General features: G+C 41.8%; 1 protein-coding gene and 1 non-coding gene across 2 annotated transcripts in view; both read left to right on the top strand.

The window, feature by feature from the left end:
- CHRM2 (cholinergic receptor muscarinic 2) overlaps positions 1–18,759 on the top strand; it is a 248,378-nt gene that overhangs the window by 139,152 nt on the left and 90,467 nt on the right. The window lies entirely within an intron of this gene.
- TRNAS-GGA (transfer RNA serine (anticodon GGA)) lies at positions 16,972–17,038 on the top strand. The gene has a single exon. It is a non-coding gene; the product is annotated as a tRNA-Ser (tRNA).

Genomic DNA, 18,759 nt, shown 5'->3' with positions numbered 1-18,759 from the left:
GGCCAGACTATTGGCATTGAAAGACTGGGAGAGACTCTGAGTGCCTCGACACACATTTTTTTGGATGTTGAAGCCTGCTGGTTTCTGATTGAGAGTGAGGTCAGATTTGGCCCATTCCAGAGGAAGTTGGAAGTGGCATGTGGTGGGGCCAAGACACTGGCCTCAGTGTTTAAGTGGTGGAGCTAGGACCCTGTGGCCCCACCATAGCTATGGGCCTGAAGAAGACTAGGCCAAGGCCTACCTAAAGTTTTCTAGTCTCCTCCCATCCAGCTCACACACACAAAATGGCATTTCTCTACACATCTCAACAGACATGGTCCAATATTACAATACAAATACAGTCCACAATAAAGTGCTGAAACCTTCACTGTATGTTTCCTACTTCTATAAATCCTCAAGGATTTATGCCAAGTAAAGGGATAGAAAAATCCTACAGTAAATTCAGAAAGATCATTAAAAGGTTTGTTAAAGCATTTCATCAAGGAATAATTAATGGTCGTAGTCCTGAGTCCAGTACAAGGAGTCAACTGATCTCTTGTTCAGCTGATCGCTTCTTCCAAGCAGGACCCACAAGTGCAACATCAAAATAATTCATACAGCAGTTCTCACTGTCATCCATCAATGCCGGTTAGTGAAAACTGCCATATGAATTATTTTGTTGACTGATTTTTTTCCCCTCACTGTTGTCTTGGCAAATGACTAAGCCTGTAAAGGCCATACCTTATTCAAACCTTAGCAACCATGACAGATTCTATTGTCCTTGATGAAATGAGGTGTAAGCAGAAGCATTGGGGTGAATTTTTGTCCTTGTTGAAGTCATTGGAAGTGTTGATGTTTTGATCTCGCCTGATTCTTGGATCATTTTTATATTGGTCTTAGCAATCTCCGGGGTGCCAAAATAGACCAAGTGCCTTCTTTCCTTCCTTTATAGCAGACATCACAATACTCTGAAAAAAATCCTGTTTCTTCTCATTCTTATCTGTATTGCAGTAGTGTTCCAAAAAACACAATCAGAGCTCCATTGTGTTGCAAGTCTGAATAAAGAGTCAAGCCATTGTAACCTCTGCCCCCACAGTTTAACTCAAGATTTGAAATCTCCAAAAAGAAATTGCTTTCTGAATAAGCATAAAGCTAGTATTAAATGTGTAGGGCTTATGTACAATGGGCATCATATCACATTGCTTCATTTTATACTGACTCTGGTAATGTTTCAGTGGCCAACAAGCAAACAGGAGGAATAGATAGATTTTTCTTTAGTAGCAGATACTTGTTTAAGTTGAGATGTTTCAGCTACCTATCAGGTTTTTCAGATGCTCATTCGTGGCCAAGTGCCAGGCAAAGCACCTCCTCCTCCTTTGTTTCCCCTCAAGGGTTGAAATGAATGGTATTGGACCTGAACTGTCATGCAAGAGCTGTGCATTAGTTTAGAGCTGCATATCTCTTATCATGTTCAAGGTTGTGGATGGAAGCCTGGTACTTGGATTCTCAGGGAAACTTATGATCTGTAGTGGGAAGGGGGAGATTGAGAGTGGTCAGGTAATTTTCCAGAGAACTCACTTGGTGAGATTGAGACTGGTGAGGTAATTTTCCTGAGAACTAACTTGGTGACAGGTTCTGATTGGATGCCATCATCACTTAATTTGCAAGGCCAGAAACTATAATTTGAACAATAGCCCAGGATAGACCAGGATAGCTAAGATTTTCATGGACTATGCACTGCAGTTGCTAGAGATGTAGACCATGCTGATTTGATGCTTTCCTACCAAAAATAAGGTATGTGCCACCTAATGCAGTTCTTCTGACTGTTAGGTAGCTGGAGTTAGCTTTGTTGTTTTCTGTTCAGTATGATTTTAGAGTAATGTGTTGGTAATAAATCTTTCTTTGTGATATTCCAAAAATAAACTTTACCATTAGTTTTTAAACAACAGTGTGTGTTGTTTGTGTGCTCTTGCCCTGGGAAGACTCCTGACACATTTCCTGACAATTTTATATGTCAGTTGAAAGAAGCCATACAGAGCTTTGTGTGTGCTTTTTAAAATGAGCAATGACTTTGTGAGAGGCTTTCTCCCATTTCCTTTTCATGATTTTAGGATGATTTTACATTGGGATCTTGTTCTATGGCATAAGAAAAATCCCTTTTGCATGTGAATTAAAAGAGGGGTTCTGTATGATACTTCATATCATAGATAGATAGATAGATGAATTTATTGTCATTGTTCTCAACAAAAAGAGAGCAACGAAATGAGGTGCTCTTCCACAAACATACCAACACATCAAACACACATATTCATAAACCATTTAAATACATCTGAAACCATTAAACCATTTAAACCATTAAAACCATTTAAATACATCTAAAACGGATAAACATTCATAAAACCATTAAAACCATTTAAACCATTAAATAAACATTCATAAAACCATTAAACATTCATAAAACCATTAAAACCATTTAAACCATTAAATACATCTAAAACAGATAATCCTTCATAACCCTGCATTTAACCTAACCACAGCACTTGGATAGAAACTGTCCTTAAATCTGTTTGTCCTAGCCTTCAACACTCTATCATCAATATATTCATTCTTTTTGCTTTCTACCCCCTTTTTTTGTTCATGGACACAAGGTCTTAAACAACCCCAAACCACAGAATAATAACTTGCTGCTTCTAAAGAATTTTAATTTAACTTTAAGCCTTTATGCCTGGAAGAAGAAGAAACTGCCAAAAACTTCACAATAATAGATAAAAATATAAATAAATAATAGATAAAACTATAAATGCAATGATGTGTAAATATGGAACGATACAATGAACACCGGATATACTTACTATCACACCAAAGTGTGTACAAACATATATTTTTGTGACAACAACATTTAAACATACAGTAATGCTTCCAGAATAGCAGCTGATTACAAAATGCAGTCACAAAAGAAGTCTAACAGTGAAAAAGTCCACACAACTCCATATATGGAGCAAAGCCCACTTCTTGTACACATCTTTATGTCCTGTTGTCTTCTGTGCTGCTACCAAGGAATCCCAAAAATTCCACTGGAGAGAGAAAGGGGACCATACTCCAAGGTCAACGTTTATCCAAAAGCAAAAGTATTTCTCTGTAGCTCTGTGGAATGATGGTTGTGGAGAGATCAGGCTGATGAAGGGACAAGAAATGAAACTGTAATTTGTGTGGAATTTTTCACTGTTAGACATCTTCCGTGATTGCGTTTTGTAACTAGCTTCTATTCTGAAAGCATTACTGTATGTTTAAATGTTGCTAAGTCTTTGTCACTAAAAAAAAAAACCTTCGCAATACCTATTGTACAATCATAGCTTACATCCAAAAGTAGGGTTTGGGAAACTGAATTTGGTGAGATTTTATCAGGACTTTTTTGGTAGAAAAGGCCCAGCAGGAATTAATTTGCATATTGTTTCACACAGGACTTTTTTGTAGAAAAAGTCCAGCAGAAACTCATTTGCATGTTAGGTCACACCCCCTGATGCCAAGCCAGCTGGAACTGCGTTCCTGCTCAAAAAAAAGCTCTGGATGTTATCATGTACCAAAATCCACCTCTGGGTCCACTGCTCTTTTTCCTTTTTCTAGCAGGGGGAAGTCCACCATTATGTGTGAGATGGTATCAATACAGAACCACATTGACAAAATTTATCTGAAAAGGTCATACCAAAAACCTTCCATAAAAACTCATAGAGGGGAAAGCATTTACATGTGCTAAGATAAATGCTTGATGCTCTGAGGGAACAGTAAGGTTGGATAAATAATGGGGTTCTTCCATTGGAACAATTCCAAGTGCTAATGGGGACCATATCTACTTTCCTCTACTCCAGGCTGAGATAAAATCAAACTTAATTATTAAGTGTGTTAATCTTTTCCTGAGGTCCAAAAGATATGAAGAGGCAACGTCTTCAGGCATGATTCCTAGTTATGAAAACTTATCATCTAGCATCCTGTAAAATGAATCCTAGTTCAAGAGATACTGGAAACCAACTATCATAGCAAAGTACAGAACTTTAGCTCTAAAATTTAAAGCAGGGGTGCCAAACGTGTGATCTGTGGGCCAAACCGGCCCTCCCAGGGCTTCAATCAGGCCTGTGGGGCTCTTTTCTCCCCCTCCCCACTCCTGCCCTCACTCTGCAAAGCTCCAAGGCTGCCAGTAATGTTCCCAGCTCTTTCTGCCTTGCTTTTGTAGAGGCTAAAGCAGAAGCAAAGCTGGAAAGAAAATGCTGAATGGATTTTCCACTCAGGCCTATGGGCAGAGCAGATGGGAATGGAGAATCCACTACACATTTTCCTTGCAACTTTGTTTCAATTGAGAGGTTTAACTTCCCAGCATTCCTATGGCAAACTGAAGCTTCCTGGAGTTATGTCCTTGCAAATGAAGCAGTGGTCTGAGTTAGCTTTGTCTCTTAATGGACAGGAGAACTTGTGCCTAGTGAGTACACTGACTTGGGAACCCACAGCCAAAGGAAGATATTACACTGGAGAGCCATTGCTAATCTGAGTAGATCCCGCGGGGGGGGGGGGGGGGCTTGCAATGCCTTGCCATTTCATGTTTTCCCAGGCTGAGAGCATTTTATATTTTTAGTTTTCTGCTGTGTTATCTTTGTGCTTTTCCTTGATATTCTATTTTTAAAATTGCATTGCAAAATCCCACTACTGGTATTCCCCTACCTTTCCATTTTAAACAAAATATTACAAGAGTCTTAAACATGTTTGAGTCCGCTTGCGGAGAGGGCGGGATATAAATGTAAAGTAATAAATAAATAAATAAAAAATAAATAAATGTTTGTATTTTAACTTGAAAAATAACTTTAATTGTATTTGCCTGTGCCCTTTATAAAGTCTATATCTCCTCTATCTGGCATTACATTTTAGGACATCCATGGCTTGGCCCCACAAAGTTCCATTTATGTCTGATTCAGCCCTCCTAACAAATGAGTTTAACATCTCTGATTTAAAGCTTGGAGCCACACTAGTGCTTCAACTGATTTGATGCCTAGCTTTAACCTAATTGTTGGGGTGGCAATACATGACAGGAGACCCCCTATTCAGTGTTAAAAAAGGAATAAACATTTTCCACTGATTCATTAACCATTCTGATCCAAATTGGGACACCACAGAGGAACCGTGCAAGGGCCCAGGTTTTAAAAACCTGTAGCACTTCTGGAAAGTACTGAGCGCCACCCTATCATATAATAGAAGTGAATGATTACTTTTATCACTCCTACAACTTTTGAACGAGCTTTTTGCCTGTGTCTGTCCCAATTTAGCTTAAAGGAGAACCAGGTACTCAAATACTTGCAGATTTTTACCTGCTCAGTTTTATGATTATTAGGATTCAGGGAGTGTTGGTAGATGGAGTCTTTCTAAAAGAATTTCTGAACAGATTCATTTTCTAAAATAACATCTGAACAGATCATTTGAAGTGAGCTAGTATACAGGACTGGTTGTATTACTTCATCAAGCCCTTGGACCATCAAGATCTTGTCCCATCTTTGCACTAACTCAGCGGTAGGGCCAGCCCATTAAAATGATACCCTTATTTGAGGATACTTAAACCAAAAGGTCAGAGCCACATTGAGGGAAGGGTGATTTTTCTCCAAGCTGGGGGGCGCGGAGGTGCCTCAGGTTTACAGAAAAATCAGAAAGCTTTAAATGAATTTTTAAAACAAAACAGAAAAATCCTGACCACAAGCAGGCCTCATTTTGGACAGGAGCACACAGGAGTGAAGCTGTGGAACCTGTAAATTGTATTGTGTTCTTTCTTACCCCCTCCTCAAATACTTGCTTCTGAGTTCCATTGTTCAAACCCCCTGTGAGAATTTTGCTGAACTCTTTGACGAACTTTCTAACATTCCCCCACAAAAAATGGGGAAATAACCAAAACATATAAAGCAGAGAGCTGGAAATTGTCATCATGCCACTGTGGCCACATAGGAGAAAGTAGTTGCAAAAATGGGAGTAAGGTTTTATTATGACAATTGTAATTCAAGAATAATTTTAAGGTAGATGCTAAGCTGATATAATTTAGTGCATCTTCCGGTGATGTCAGGGGTGTGTGGCATATGCAAATGAGTTGTGCTAATGAGCTCCGGCACCTCTTTTACTACAAAATGACCCCTGTGGGTAGACAAGAGAGGAGCAGCAGGAATCTCTTTCTCCCCTACCTGCCACCTGTGCTGGAGACAGATGCAGTGCTAGCTGCCATTCCCCCTCCCACCACCCCTGAGACCATGGTGCTGAAGGCAGGGGGGTGGGCAAGGAGGAGTGAGAGCCTCTTCTTCTCATCCTCCCTCACCTGCTGTCCTACCACTGTGGCAGCTGCTCCTGCTGCTACAGTATGAGCCAGACAGCAGGCTGTAGAGGAAGGAACATGTAACTGGCCTAGAGGCTGAAGGGTAAAGGGACAGGCACAGGCAGGCAGAGTGCTGGAGAGGGTGAAAAAAAACTCCTCTAGAGCATTACACAGGTCATCTATTATCATCAGCAGTATATCTAATCCTCAACATGGCCCCATCTGTGGATACTTATATACAGAAATTGGAGCCATGAATGGGCAAGGCAGCTCTTTTTTACAAATGTGAGGAAATCCCCAGGTTTGTAGAAAAATCTGAAATTGAAAAAAACAACAGATACAACTGGGGGCTTATCCTGCCCCGGGAATTATAGAAGCAGTGCCTGTAGCTTTAAGAAATAAATGTCCTCATGATGGCTGCTGTGGCTATTACTAAGCAACAACAACAATATTGTCAGCCTTCAGGCCTTGATTTATGTCAGTAAAAGCAGGAAGGGCTCTTTCGGCCTTTGAGGGAGGACTTATCAGGGACAGGTCACATGTAGCTGCCTTATGCTGAACCAGACTATCAATCCATCAAAGTATTATCTACTCAAACAAGGAGTGGCTCTCCAGGGTCTCAGGCAATGGTCTTTCATAACTGGAGATGTCGGGGGTTGAACACGGGACCATCTGCATGTAAAGCAGATGCTCCACTGCTGAACCGCAGCCTCTCCCCACAAAATATAGTAAATAAATAAATATAAATGAAGTAAATAAATAATAAATGTAGCAAAGATTGTGGAGCAGATAAAAGGTGCATTTATTGATGGGAGAAAAGGAGAGAAGGAAGCAGGGAAAATGAAGAAATGGGGGATGCCAGGATGAGGGAAAGAGGAAATGGTGTTGGGAAAGAGAAGTGCCTGCCACTTGTTCTTATGGATTCTTCACCACACAACTAGGCCCACTGGGCAACATTGCACAATTTGGTCATCGTTTTCCCAGGAAGAGGCTGCTGGGGGAAGGGAAGTTGAAGGCAGGGCAGATAAAAATAGATTGGCTGGTGAGTGGGAAAGAGAAAAGGAAGTAGCAAAGTGAAAAGGCTATGGGAAAGAGTAAATAGTGGGGGGAAGGAAAAGGAGATGCTCCCAAAAATCCTTGTGGGTCCCCTGCTTGTAGTGTTCTATTCCACATAAAATCTGCAATCTGTGGCTGCAATCCCAGTAACACTTCTCTGGGAATAAGATGCATTGGATGAAATGGAATTTACTTCAGAGTAGACCTGTTTAAGATGGCGCCAATTGATTAAATTAACTATTATGCCCCATCTTGCCTCTTGCCTCAAGGTGGTTTATGTGCTGTCACCTAGTATTTGTCTACTCCCCGTCAGTAGCCGTTCCATTTCTTCCTGAAATTTTCATTTGTGCTTTTCTTTTCAGTTGAATAATTTACTTCTTATTCTCTCAATTATGGCTGGTTCACTTGTAGAGCTCATGAATAAATAGTAAATTATTAGTTCCCTTCTTCTTTGGGTAAATGGTGTTGTCAGTACTATTTGTCGCCAGTTGAACTCACTGTATTTACATACATATATATTGTTTATTCTCATAATGTAATTATGAAATAAACCATGCATAAAAAGGCAAAATTAAGAATTTAGCAGTGGCTTTGGCTGTCTACAAAGTGAAAACGGTTCTTAACTCTCCCCCAGCCTATTCAAATAGGAGTTGATCATTTATATTGATTCATGAAGACAAAGACAAGCAGCCATTCATGACAGAAACAAAAAGTAATTAAGTTGGAAGGAGAAATAAAGGAGGAAACTTTGCAGAAAGAGTAGCTCTAAGAATCCTTAATATCAATTTGACTATTTGAATATCTTGGCACTGCAGTAGTGTTTTAAATTCTGGGGTTAAAAGATGGAAAAACAACACTGAAAATGGAATACCAACAGCACCATGAGAATTGTCCATTAAAAGTTAACAAGCAAGGACCTGGCAAGGAACTTGTGGGGAGGAAGCATCCTATTCTCCCTGTCTTTCCTTTTTTCCTTCTTCCATTCCCATTTTCTGTTAGGGTTGCCAGCCTCCAGGTGGGGGCTGGATATCTCCTGCTTTTACAATTGATCTCCAGCTGGCAGAGATCAGCTCTCCTGGAGAAAATGACTGCTTTGAAGGGTGGACTTTATGGCATTGGATCATGCTGAGGTACCTCCTCTCCCCCAAATCCCATCCACTCTGGAATCAATCTATTCCCCAAAGCCTCCAGGTATTTTCCAACACAGACCTGGCAACCCTAGTTATGTCCCCTGGCTTTCTGACTTCCTCCCCACTGGGAGGAAAAGTGAGATAAAAATGCACTAGATAATATCCTGTGTCCAAAGAAGAAATTTGGGGTGATTGGTTCCCTTGGGTATTTGGCATTTGGGGGAATGGATGAATAGAGTTAACCCACTTTCCTTGGCACCATGAGTCTGATCTGAGTCCTCCTCCCACATGAAGCTGGGAAGGGAACCAGCCATAGATCTCCAGTGTAAAGTGTGTTTTCACTCTCTTAGCTTCTACTGTTATGTTCAAACACTTATTCCCCTGCCTTTCTAGACTCCAGAACCTCGTAAATGGAATGAAACACGATGAGAATAATAAATGTGGAGGACTATTAGACTGGGATTTTCTTTTCACATTTATCAACTCTAGAGCTCATTTTCTTTATAAAGTTGGGCTTTAAGTGTCTATGGGAATTGGGTTTCCCTCTCTCCCCTTGGACAGAACTATTTCACAAAGATTAACAACGTTCTTCCTAGCACCTCCCCCGCTTCTTTAATTCCATTTCATTTCTGTCCTCTGCAACAAAGCAAAAGGAAATCTTTCTGCTTCTTTAATATCACCACAGTTGAGAACGTAAGATAGTTCATCATGTCCCCCTGGTCCCTTCCTTCATTCTGTCCTTTATCTTTGCCCTCCCCCTTTCTTTTGAACCCCTCCCTCCCTTAATGCATCTATCCCTTTTGTATAAGGCATCTAGACCTGAAAGCTCTTCTCCGTAGGCACCCTCATCAACACCATTACGGGAGGCTGCGCTATTACCTTTCTTCTCAATGGTGAAATGTTTCTCTGCGCATTGTTGGCGATTGGCAGGCTGTTTTACACTGCTTCTATTCATAGAAAACCTGTATCCAGTTAATGCCCGCTGTTGCTCCTGGGGTCTCTTTTCTGCCTTTCCTTTTTTCAGTAATAGTGGTTTCTGATTAGTTTCCACAGTACAGTTATCTTGCAAAGGTAATCATATTTATTTATTAATGCCAGATCTCTGGAAGCCATGATACTGGAAGGCGGTGGGGAGGGGGACAGCTTGCTGAAGCATGAATTGGATATAGTAGAGGTCAAGTGCCTCAGAGGAATTAAACTCAGACGAGTGTTTATCATAAAGGGTTGGAGAGACAGAGAGAGAGCAGCTTGCGAAAGGGGCGTAAAGCTAACATTATGCAATGCATTGATTCATCTCGGCAAGAAATTAGGGGATAGGATTTAGGACTAAATGAGTGTTGTTTTTCTCTCTAGGCTCCTTCTGGTGTTTCTCTGGTGGAGGCTTTGCACCTCCTTCTCATGCAGCTGAAATGATGGGAGAAGCCTCGGGTCGCATGGAAGGATTGTGGTTCAGACAGCTTTAGACTCAGCGTAGCGTAGTGGTTAGACTAGGATCTGGAAGACTTGGGTTCAAATCCCTACTCTTGCATGAAGCTCATTTTATGACCTTGAGCTAGTCACACTTTCTCAGCCTAACCTACCTGACAGGGTAGTTAGGAAAAGGAGATAGAATCAGGCATGCTGCTCTGAACTCCGTGGAGGGATAAAAATGGACTAGGCACTAAGCAAGTGTATGCAGAAGGCCATAGGTTCAATCCCTGATGTGTCTAATGAGCTTCATGAGCAAGTTTTTAAATGGAGGCTAAATGGCCATCTGACAGCAATGCTGATTCTGTGAACTTGGGCAGATCATGGGAAGGAGGGCAGGAAGGGCTGCATCAGAGCTTAGTTCTTGTGGCCTTTCTTACATGTTCAGGGAAATGCTATTTGCCACTTTGGGGTCAGGCAGTATGGTAATTTTTTTCCAGGCCAGTTTTGCCATCTTCTGGGCTTGCAGCAGGGGGCAGTGGGAGTGTGTGCAGGAGGAAGGTACTTCCCTGCATTGTGCAAGAAGTTGGACTAGATGACCCTGGAGGTACCTTCCAACTCTACAATTCTATGATTCTAAGTGTTGGGAAAGACTTTGTCAAAAAGGGGCATGGAAAAGATGACGCAAGTAGGAGCAGGGTGTGGATAATCCAACACATGGTAAAGATCTTTTCTTGTACATTAACATGAGTTATGGGATGAAAATATGTATGCCCACTTCCCCAACATGATTAGATCCTTAATTTTTCTGGGACTGTGGCGTGAGTGTACTCTTCAGCTGGGCCCTTCAAACACAATACTAAAGCTGGCTAGATTCTGTTATCCTGTTTCCTGTCTCTTCTCATATTTTCCTTTGTCATAATCTCTAGAAGAAGAAGAAGATATTGGATTTATATCCCGCCCTCCACTCCGAAGAGTCTCAGAGCGGCTCACAATCTCCTTTACCTTCCTCCCCCACAACAGACACCCTGTGAGGTGGGTGGGGCTGGAGAGGGCTCTCACAGCAGCTGCCCTTTCAAGGACAACCTCAGCCAGTATCATAATGCCCCTGTATAAATCGATGGTGCGGTCTCATTTGGAGTTCTGTGTGCAGTTCTGGTCGCCGCACCTCAAAAAGGATATTACAGCATTGGAGAAAGTCCAGAGAAGGGCAACTAGAATGATTAAAGGGCTGGAGCACTTTCCCTATGAAGAAAGGTTGAAACGCTTGGGACTCTTTAGCTTGGAGAAACGTCGACTGCGGGGTGACATGATAGAGGTTTACAAGATAATGCATGGGATGGAGAAAGTAGAGAAAGAAGTACTTTTCTCCCTTTCTCACAATACAAGAACTCGTGGGCATTCGATGAAATTGCTGAGCAGACAGGTTAAAATGTATAAAAGGAAGTACTTCTTCACCCAAAGGGTGATTAACATGTGGAATTCACTGCCACAGGAGGTGGTGGCGGCCACAAGTATAGCCACCTTCAAGAGGGGTTTAGATAAAAATATGGAGCACAGGTCCATCAGTGGCTATTAGCCACAGTGTATGTGTGTATATAAAATTTTTTGCCACTGTGTGACACAGAGTGTTGGACTGGATGGGCCGTTGGCCTGATCCAACATGGCTTCCCTTATGTTCTTATGCCAGAGCTATGGCTTACCCAAGGCCATAACAGCAGGTGTGAGTGGAGGAGTGGGGAATCAAACCCGGTTCTCCCAGATAAGAGTTCGCACACTTAACCACTACACCAAACTGGCTCTATCATGTCTGTAGTTTACAAGACCAATATAACACTCTCCTGCTTCACAATCACCTAGTGGTAGGGATGCCAACCTCCAGGTGAAGCCTGGAGATCTCCCAGAATTGCATCTGATCTCCAGACTACAGAGATCAGTGTCATGTGGAGAAAGCAGCAGCTTCAGGGGGAAGATTCTGTGGCATTACACCCTGCTGCAGTCCCCCCTCCCCATGCTGCACATCCCAAATCCCCAGGTATACCCAAAATCAGACCTGGCAATTTGACCCCAAACCCTGTCCTCCTCAGCGTCCACCCCCAAGCCTCTGTGAATTTCCCAACAAAGAGTTGGCAATCCATCATTGGAGGGCCAATATGGTGTAGATGCTAGAGTGTTAGCCTAGGATATGGGATAACCACGTTTGAATCCCCACTCTCGTGGAAGCTTGCTGGGTGATCTTGGGCCAATCACACTCTGAGCCTAACTTACCTCACAGGGTTGTTGTTCCAGGAGCACTCCCAAGCTCCTTCCCAGGAAGCTTGGGAGTGCTCCCGGACTCCTCTCTGACAATGGAGGCCCAGGTAGCAAATCCGCCTTTTTTCATCTCTGGCGGGTATGGCAGCTGGCCCCTTTTCTGGAGCATGATGACTTAGCTATGGTGATCCATGCTACGGTCACCTCGAGAATAGATCACTGTAATGCTCTCTGCATGGGGCTACCTTTGACCCTAACCCGGAGACTACAGCTGGTGCAGAAAACTGCAGCACGGCTGTTGATGGGGCTCCCTAGATGGGAGCACATTCGGCCACTGGCTGCCTATTGTGTTCTGAGTTCGTTTCAAGGTGTTGGTTATGACCTTTAAAACCCTTTATGGTCGAGGGCCTGCCTATCTATAGGGCCGCCTTTATCTGCATGTTCCCCAAAGAACACTGCATTCAGAGACACAAAATCTATTGTCCATCCCCGGACCAGAGGAAGCTAGGCTATGCTCTACATGGGCTAGGACTTTTTCGGTGGCGGCACCAGAAATGTGGAATCCCCCCCCCCCCCGAGGCCATAAGGACCCTGCAGGATCTTTCACAGGGCCTGTAAGACGAACTGTTTCAACAACCTTCAATGTCTGAATCCGGAGAGAGCCACCACCTCTCACCGCTGAGGAGCTGCGAATATCATGGGATCATTAACAGAAAAAAGGAAGATCCCGCCATATCAAGTGTATAGCACCACAGAATGTTTTAAATGTATTTTATTGGTTTTAAATTGTTTTAAATAATTGATTGTTAGCCACCCTGAGTCCGCTTGCGGAGAGGGCGGGATATAAATGTAAAGTAATAAATAATAAAAATTAATAAATTATGAGGATTAAATGGAGTAGAGGAGAGTTATGTAAGCCACTTTGGATCACTGTTGGGGAGAACAGTGGGGTATAAACAAACAGCTATACCTCACCTGTTGGAAACAGACAGTTAAGACTACATTGTACATGCATGATTTTTAAAAGTGGTAGACATCGGAGATGGTAGAATGGAATGCACCACATCAGACTGTTCATGATATATTCCAGCTCTGAATGTCCTTTTGCATTAAGCACTTTCTGAAAATTGACAGAACAGCAGGGATGCAGATTCTAACTTGCTCTTCCTTTGCTGTGCAGTTTTTGTTCATAAAATTGGGAGGAGGGTATGACTCCCCTGTACACTTCCCTCCCTCAGAGAAAAGTTTTTCCCTCCATTTTTCTTTTCTTTTTGTGACTGAGCTGTCCTAGTTGTCTGTTTTCTTCTTTCCTGAAGAATTCTGGTTGTCCCACTGGAACCTGAGGGAAGGAACCTTTAACTTATATTACTTAAATGCCACTCAAGAAGTTTTTATATTCCAAATTAACAAAGTATTTTATATTAAAAATTAACAAAATATTTTATTCAACATAGGGGGAAAGGTCAGGTGAAATCAGAAGTAAAATTCCTGTGGTAACTCAGTATAGGTGAACTGTAGAATCATAGAGTTGGAAGTGACCTTCAGGGTCATGTAATCCAACCACTTATACAAAGCAGGAAATTCACAAATTTCATACCCCCAGTTACCCCTGCTCCATATCCAGAAGAAAAACTCTGCAGTAAAATCAGTATATGCACAGTCTTTAGTTCTTATGTTTCAAGCTAATGAGAGTTTCTTAAGCTATTCGGTTACTTAAAATCTGTGTTGAGAGGCTTTTGCTCCAGTGTGGTTTCCCAAACACTCTAGTACACTCTCTTTGGGTGTTTTTGCACTGACCTTAATCAGCAGCGACGCCCCTCTTCACCGCGCAGGATCAGCGCGGATTTCGCACTAATTGCCGTGGAGCACCCGGAAGAGCCGGAAAGTCCCACGGCTTTTGCAGCGCAAATGGAAACTGGTTTTTGGCGGTTTCCGTTTGCACCGCAAAAGCCCCGGGACTTTCCGGCTCTTCCGGGTGCTCCGCGGCAATTAGTGCGAAAACCGCGCTGATCCTGCGCAGTAAAGAGGGGCGTAGCTGCTGATTAAGGTCAGTGCGAAAACGCCCTTTGAGTATTTTCCGGCTTTTGGTTTCCAGAAGGCTGTACCCTCTTTCCAGTACCCAAACCCCTTCTCTTGAAACACCAGTACTCATCAAGTTTTAATTGACTCTTGAGGTCTCTAAAGGCACTTTCTAATCACCCCAGAATAGGGATCTGTGTACTCTTCAGAGCTAACTCCCTGTTTGACTGGGTAGGGAATTTCCTTCTCTATAGAAGATCTATCCCCTTTCCTTGGCCTGAATGGGACTCTTTGTCTAACTACCCACTCATCTTTGTCAATTTTCCATCAGTTCGCCTGTCTCTATTAAACTGTTCTCAGTCAGGGCTAAATTCCAAATCTCTCAGCTAGGGCTGATATTAGACTGAATGCTCCTCCTCAGCATTCAGCTCTAAAGTCTCTCTCCACTCAACTTATGCTAACCAAACAGATTTCTTGGAGCAGCATGTCACTCAAGGCTCTCTGTTTCTGTGAAGAATTAACCCTTCAGAGTCCTTCAACTATTTGTATAGCACTTTCAGGCTTTAAAAAAGTGCAGTCCGTCACAGGGGGCATTCTAAAATGTTGTTGCCACTTGCAATCTGAAGTGGTGAAGTACCTCACCGTCATTCTATAGGGTAGTGGGAGAAAAATGGAGGGAGCAGAATAGTGCCTATAAATACTACAACATCACCTCCAGCTGCATAAGCAAAAGTGATGTCAGTGCATTGTGGAACACTCTGGGATTAACAAAAAACTGTAGGTACCATATGATTACATTACTTCTGGTTATGCAACTGGATGTGACATTTTGGCATTGGCAAATGCCATTTGGGTGGATCCTGCCTTCCCCAATGTCCTGGGGTTTACCAGCCCTAGCGACCTTAGGTAGAGTCCATGCTATCATCTGATCACCACTACTGCATGGGTGAACCAGTTCATAGTCAAAGTTTATTATTGAAGCAGCTGGGACATTCTGCAGAGGAAATAGAATCTGATCAACAAAATTAGATTATTCCAATTCAAACTCTGCTATACAATTGTATCCCATAAGGCCCTCCTCTGCATTTAGCATCTTACCTTTATACATTCATTAGTTTTAAATGAATAATCAAGGTTTGGGGGAGGGAGGAATCATTAGCAATTGTCTGCTCTCAGTTCAGAACAAACCTCTCTCTTTCTTCCTGCAAATGAAAAGAATAAGTAACACCGCTTCTGGCTATGGTGTAATAAAAAAAAGAAAGAAAGAAAAGAATTGAAACTTCAGAAGTTTTCAAGAATGGTCATTTTGCCAGCTATAAATCACTAGAGCAACTCTTCAGGGGAAAGTATGCCATGTCACTGGCAGTGTGGAAGGGAGATATTTTCCCCAATTCCTTCTCCCCCTCGCCATCCACCAGCATTTTCATGTCTTGTTCTCCTGCAATCATTCCTTTTCCACTTCTTTTTTCTTCCAAATTTTCTTACTCTCTTTTTGCATTACCTATGTTTTTAGATTATGTTACAGAATCTAAAAAAAAAAAAAGTTTTAATCCAGCATCTCCCAAGGTCAATCATGACATTTGCAGCTTTACCAATCATGCAGAAATGGGGACTAAAAGAGAGTTCAGCAATATTTTTGTGTATATCTTTCAAATATCTCCATCTTTATGCAAGATTGGGGACTGAATCCCCACATAACAATTTAATATGGGCTTACTGAGAACTGCCGATCCTTTGGGTCTGCACCCTCCCAGCCATTAACCATTTCTACATGCTGGCGAGCATTAAAGTAATCTACTTATGCTGGTAGAAAACATAATCATGATGAAAATTACATTCTGTGCAAGTGTAATAAGAATTTTTGTGCTTCCATAAAGTGAATGTATTATGATTAGGCTTTTGTTTATTATTTCTATAGCAGGCTTTACATCTCATTCACATACATTAGCTCTAGTTCTTGCAGAACTGCTGAAACAAACACAATTCTTTGGGGAGAAAAATTCATAGCTAGTATGATTGAGCAAAACTGTCCCCTCTAACTTCACTGCCTTGTCTGTAGGCTGCAAACAGTGGAGATGTGTGACGATGCCCTTTTTGTTTTTATGTACTGTTGTTGAGAGCCTTTTGGTTTTTTTGTTTACTCATTTTATTGTTGTTTGCTGATGTTCCCAGCTCTTTATGGTATGTTTATGCCGTTGAAATACCATTTATATGCCATTTTTGCATAACTGATGTAAAACTGAGCATCAAATTTTGCCAGCATTTTTTTTTCTGTTGCATTTCTTTTTCATCGAAGTGGAGTCAGATCACTGGTCTATCAAGTTCAGCAATGCCTACCTTCAGTTGCAGCACTGACTGCTTAATTTTTTTTTTTGTCTTAATGAGAGATGCCTGAGATTGAAAGTACTACTAAACTGCAGCCCCTCCATCTTAACCAGTGCTAGCAAAAGAAGTTTTCTAGGGGTTCAAATCAAGCATAGCCTTTCCTGTCACCTGTTGGCTGAGATTCTTTAACTGGAGCTGCAAAGGATCGCGCTTTGAGCGGTCTAGATCTTGGGATGGTATCTGGGATCTTCTGATGGCTCAAAGGCTGAGCAGCAGCCACCTTACTACAAAATATGTTAGCTGATTAGAATGAGGCAGTTTATTTCCTAGAAGAATGCTGCAGTTAAATGCTTATAATAATAATTTTGTTAGTAATTTTTTTTTTGTAAAAAAAGCAAAAATAGTTAATCTACATATGAACAATTTCCTATGTAATTTGAAATTTCATCTCTATTGAAGGGAAGGGACGGTGGCTCAGTGGTAGAGCATCTGCTTGGAAAGCAGAAGGTCCCAGGTTCAATCCCTGGCATCTCCAAAAAAAAGGGTCCAGGTAAATAGGTGTGAAAAAACCTCAGCTCGAGACCCTGGAGAGCCGCTGCCAGTCTGAGAAGACAATACTGACTTTGATGGACCAAAGATCTGATTCAGTATAAGGCAGCTTCATATGTTCATATGAAGGATGTCCCCCCCCACACACAAAAAATGAGATGTCATTAAGGGAAAAGCTCTTAAGCAGTTTCTTTTTAGCTGGGAAAAGATTCCGAGATACTTCAGGAATGCAAATTGGTCTAACCCAAATTGCAGCTGCAAATACACAATCCATCCATCACAATTCAGATGTTTTGCTTCTCTACAGGGGCATGTTAAATTTCTTGGAGCATGCTGAGATTTTCTTCCTTCCTGGGTCTCTAGATTTTCTAAGTGTTCAGAATGAAGATATATATATATATATATATATGTATACATACATATATATATGTGTGTGTGTGTGTCGTGTTGAATCACTATAAAGGCAGAACTTTTTTTCAACTGCTGTGACTCCCCCCCCCCACACACACACACAACTTGTAGAAGTCCTAAGAAATGCAAGGCCTATGTAGCTCTGCATACCTGTCCAACAGCAAGGTTCTTCAGGAAGCCGCTTTTGAATGGTGGGTGGAAGATCACAGTCTGAACCCATCTGTAAAATGGACTGCTCTCATTTCCCTAATGACTTTTCCTTTCACTTCAGCCCTTATAGCTTAGCTTGGCCTGGGTTCATCAGAGGTTAAAAGCTCAGAGAGGTTGGTCATGGATGGGAGACCACCAAGGAAGTCCAGGGTTGCCATATGAAGGAAAGCAATGGCAACCACCTCTGCTTATCCCTTACCTGGCCCACTCCATGGATGGGGTTGCCCTGAGTTGGTTGTAACTTGATGGCACTTTCTCCTTTTATTTCTTTCACAAGGCTCTTCTTCTTACCATTTGGTAGAGGAGAATAAAGGTTCTCATTTGACCAAGGACTTGCTAGTTGCTGACACTCATGCCACTCCTTAAAGTGGTGTTTGTAATTTGCCTGTGTAGGAGGAGCTGGGAGAAGGGCTAGATGAAAGGGAAAAGGAAAGAGAGAGGTTAATAATGCATATAGCACCTCTCATTTGTGTGCCTCAAAAAAACCTATACCTAAAAACCTAATCTGGTGTACTCAATGAAATATTATAAGGGGTGATTCAAATATTATCCTCATTCAAATTTTTCCCAGGTGTTAGTGTTTTGAATTGCCTGTTCTTATTTTTGTGATGAGACCACTGTATTAGTGTTCTTACCCCTCCTCCCCAATTTAAGTAGGGTGATTTTTATGTGTCATTTGCTGCAGATTTCCATTCCATAAGTTCATTTATGTTTATCTTCCCCATATATATGTCAAGTTCACTTGCATACCAATAAAATCCTGCGAAAAGCAATTTTATGTGATTGTGCAATTGTACATTTGAATCAATATTGCAGTGTTTTACAAATGTTCATTTGTTTGCATTGACAGAACACCATAAAAAGAAAAACATTTTTTTGATGTGATAGTATAACAAGTTGTACCAAGATTTAGCACTTTAAAAAAGCATAGGAGAACATAAGAGAAAAGTTATGTTGGATTAGGCCAATGGCCCAACCAGTCCAACACTCTGTCACACAGTGGCCAAAAAAACCCAAGTGCCATCAGGAGGTCCACCAGTGGGGCTAGGTCACTAAAAACCCTCCCACTGTTGCCCCCCTCCCCAC

The sequence above is a fragment of the Heteronotia binoei genome, chromosome 8 (assembly GCF_032191835.1).
Source record: "Heteronotia binoei isolate CCM8104 ecotype False Entrance Well chromosome 8, APGP_CSIRO_Hbin_v1, whole genome shotgun sequence".
Classification (NCBI taxonomy): Eukaryota; Metazoa; Chordata; class Lepidosauria; order Squamata; family Gekkonidae; genus Heteronotia; species Heteronotia binoei.
The sequence above is the reverse complement of the archived record's forward strand: the minus strand, read 5'-3'. Positions and strand labels throughout refer to the sequence as shown.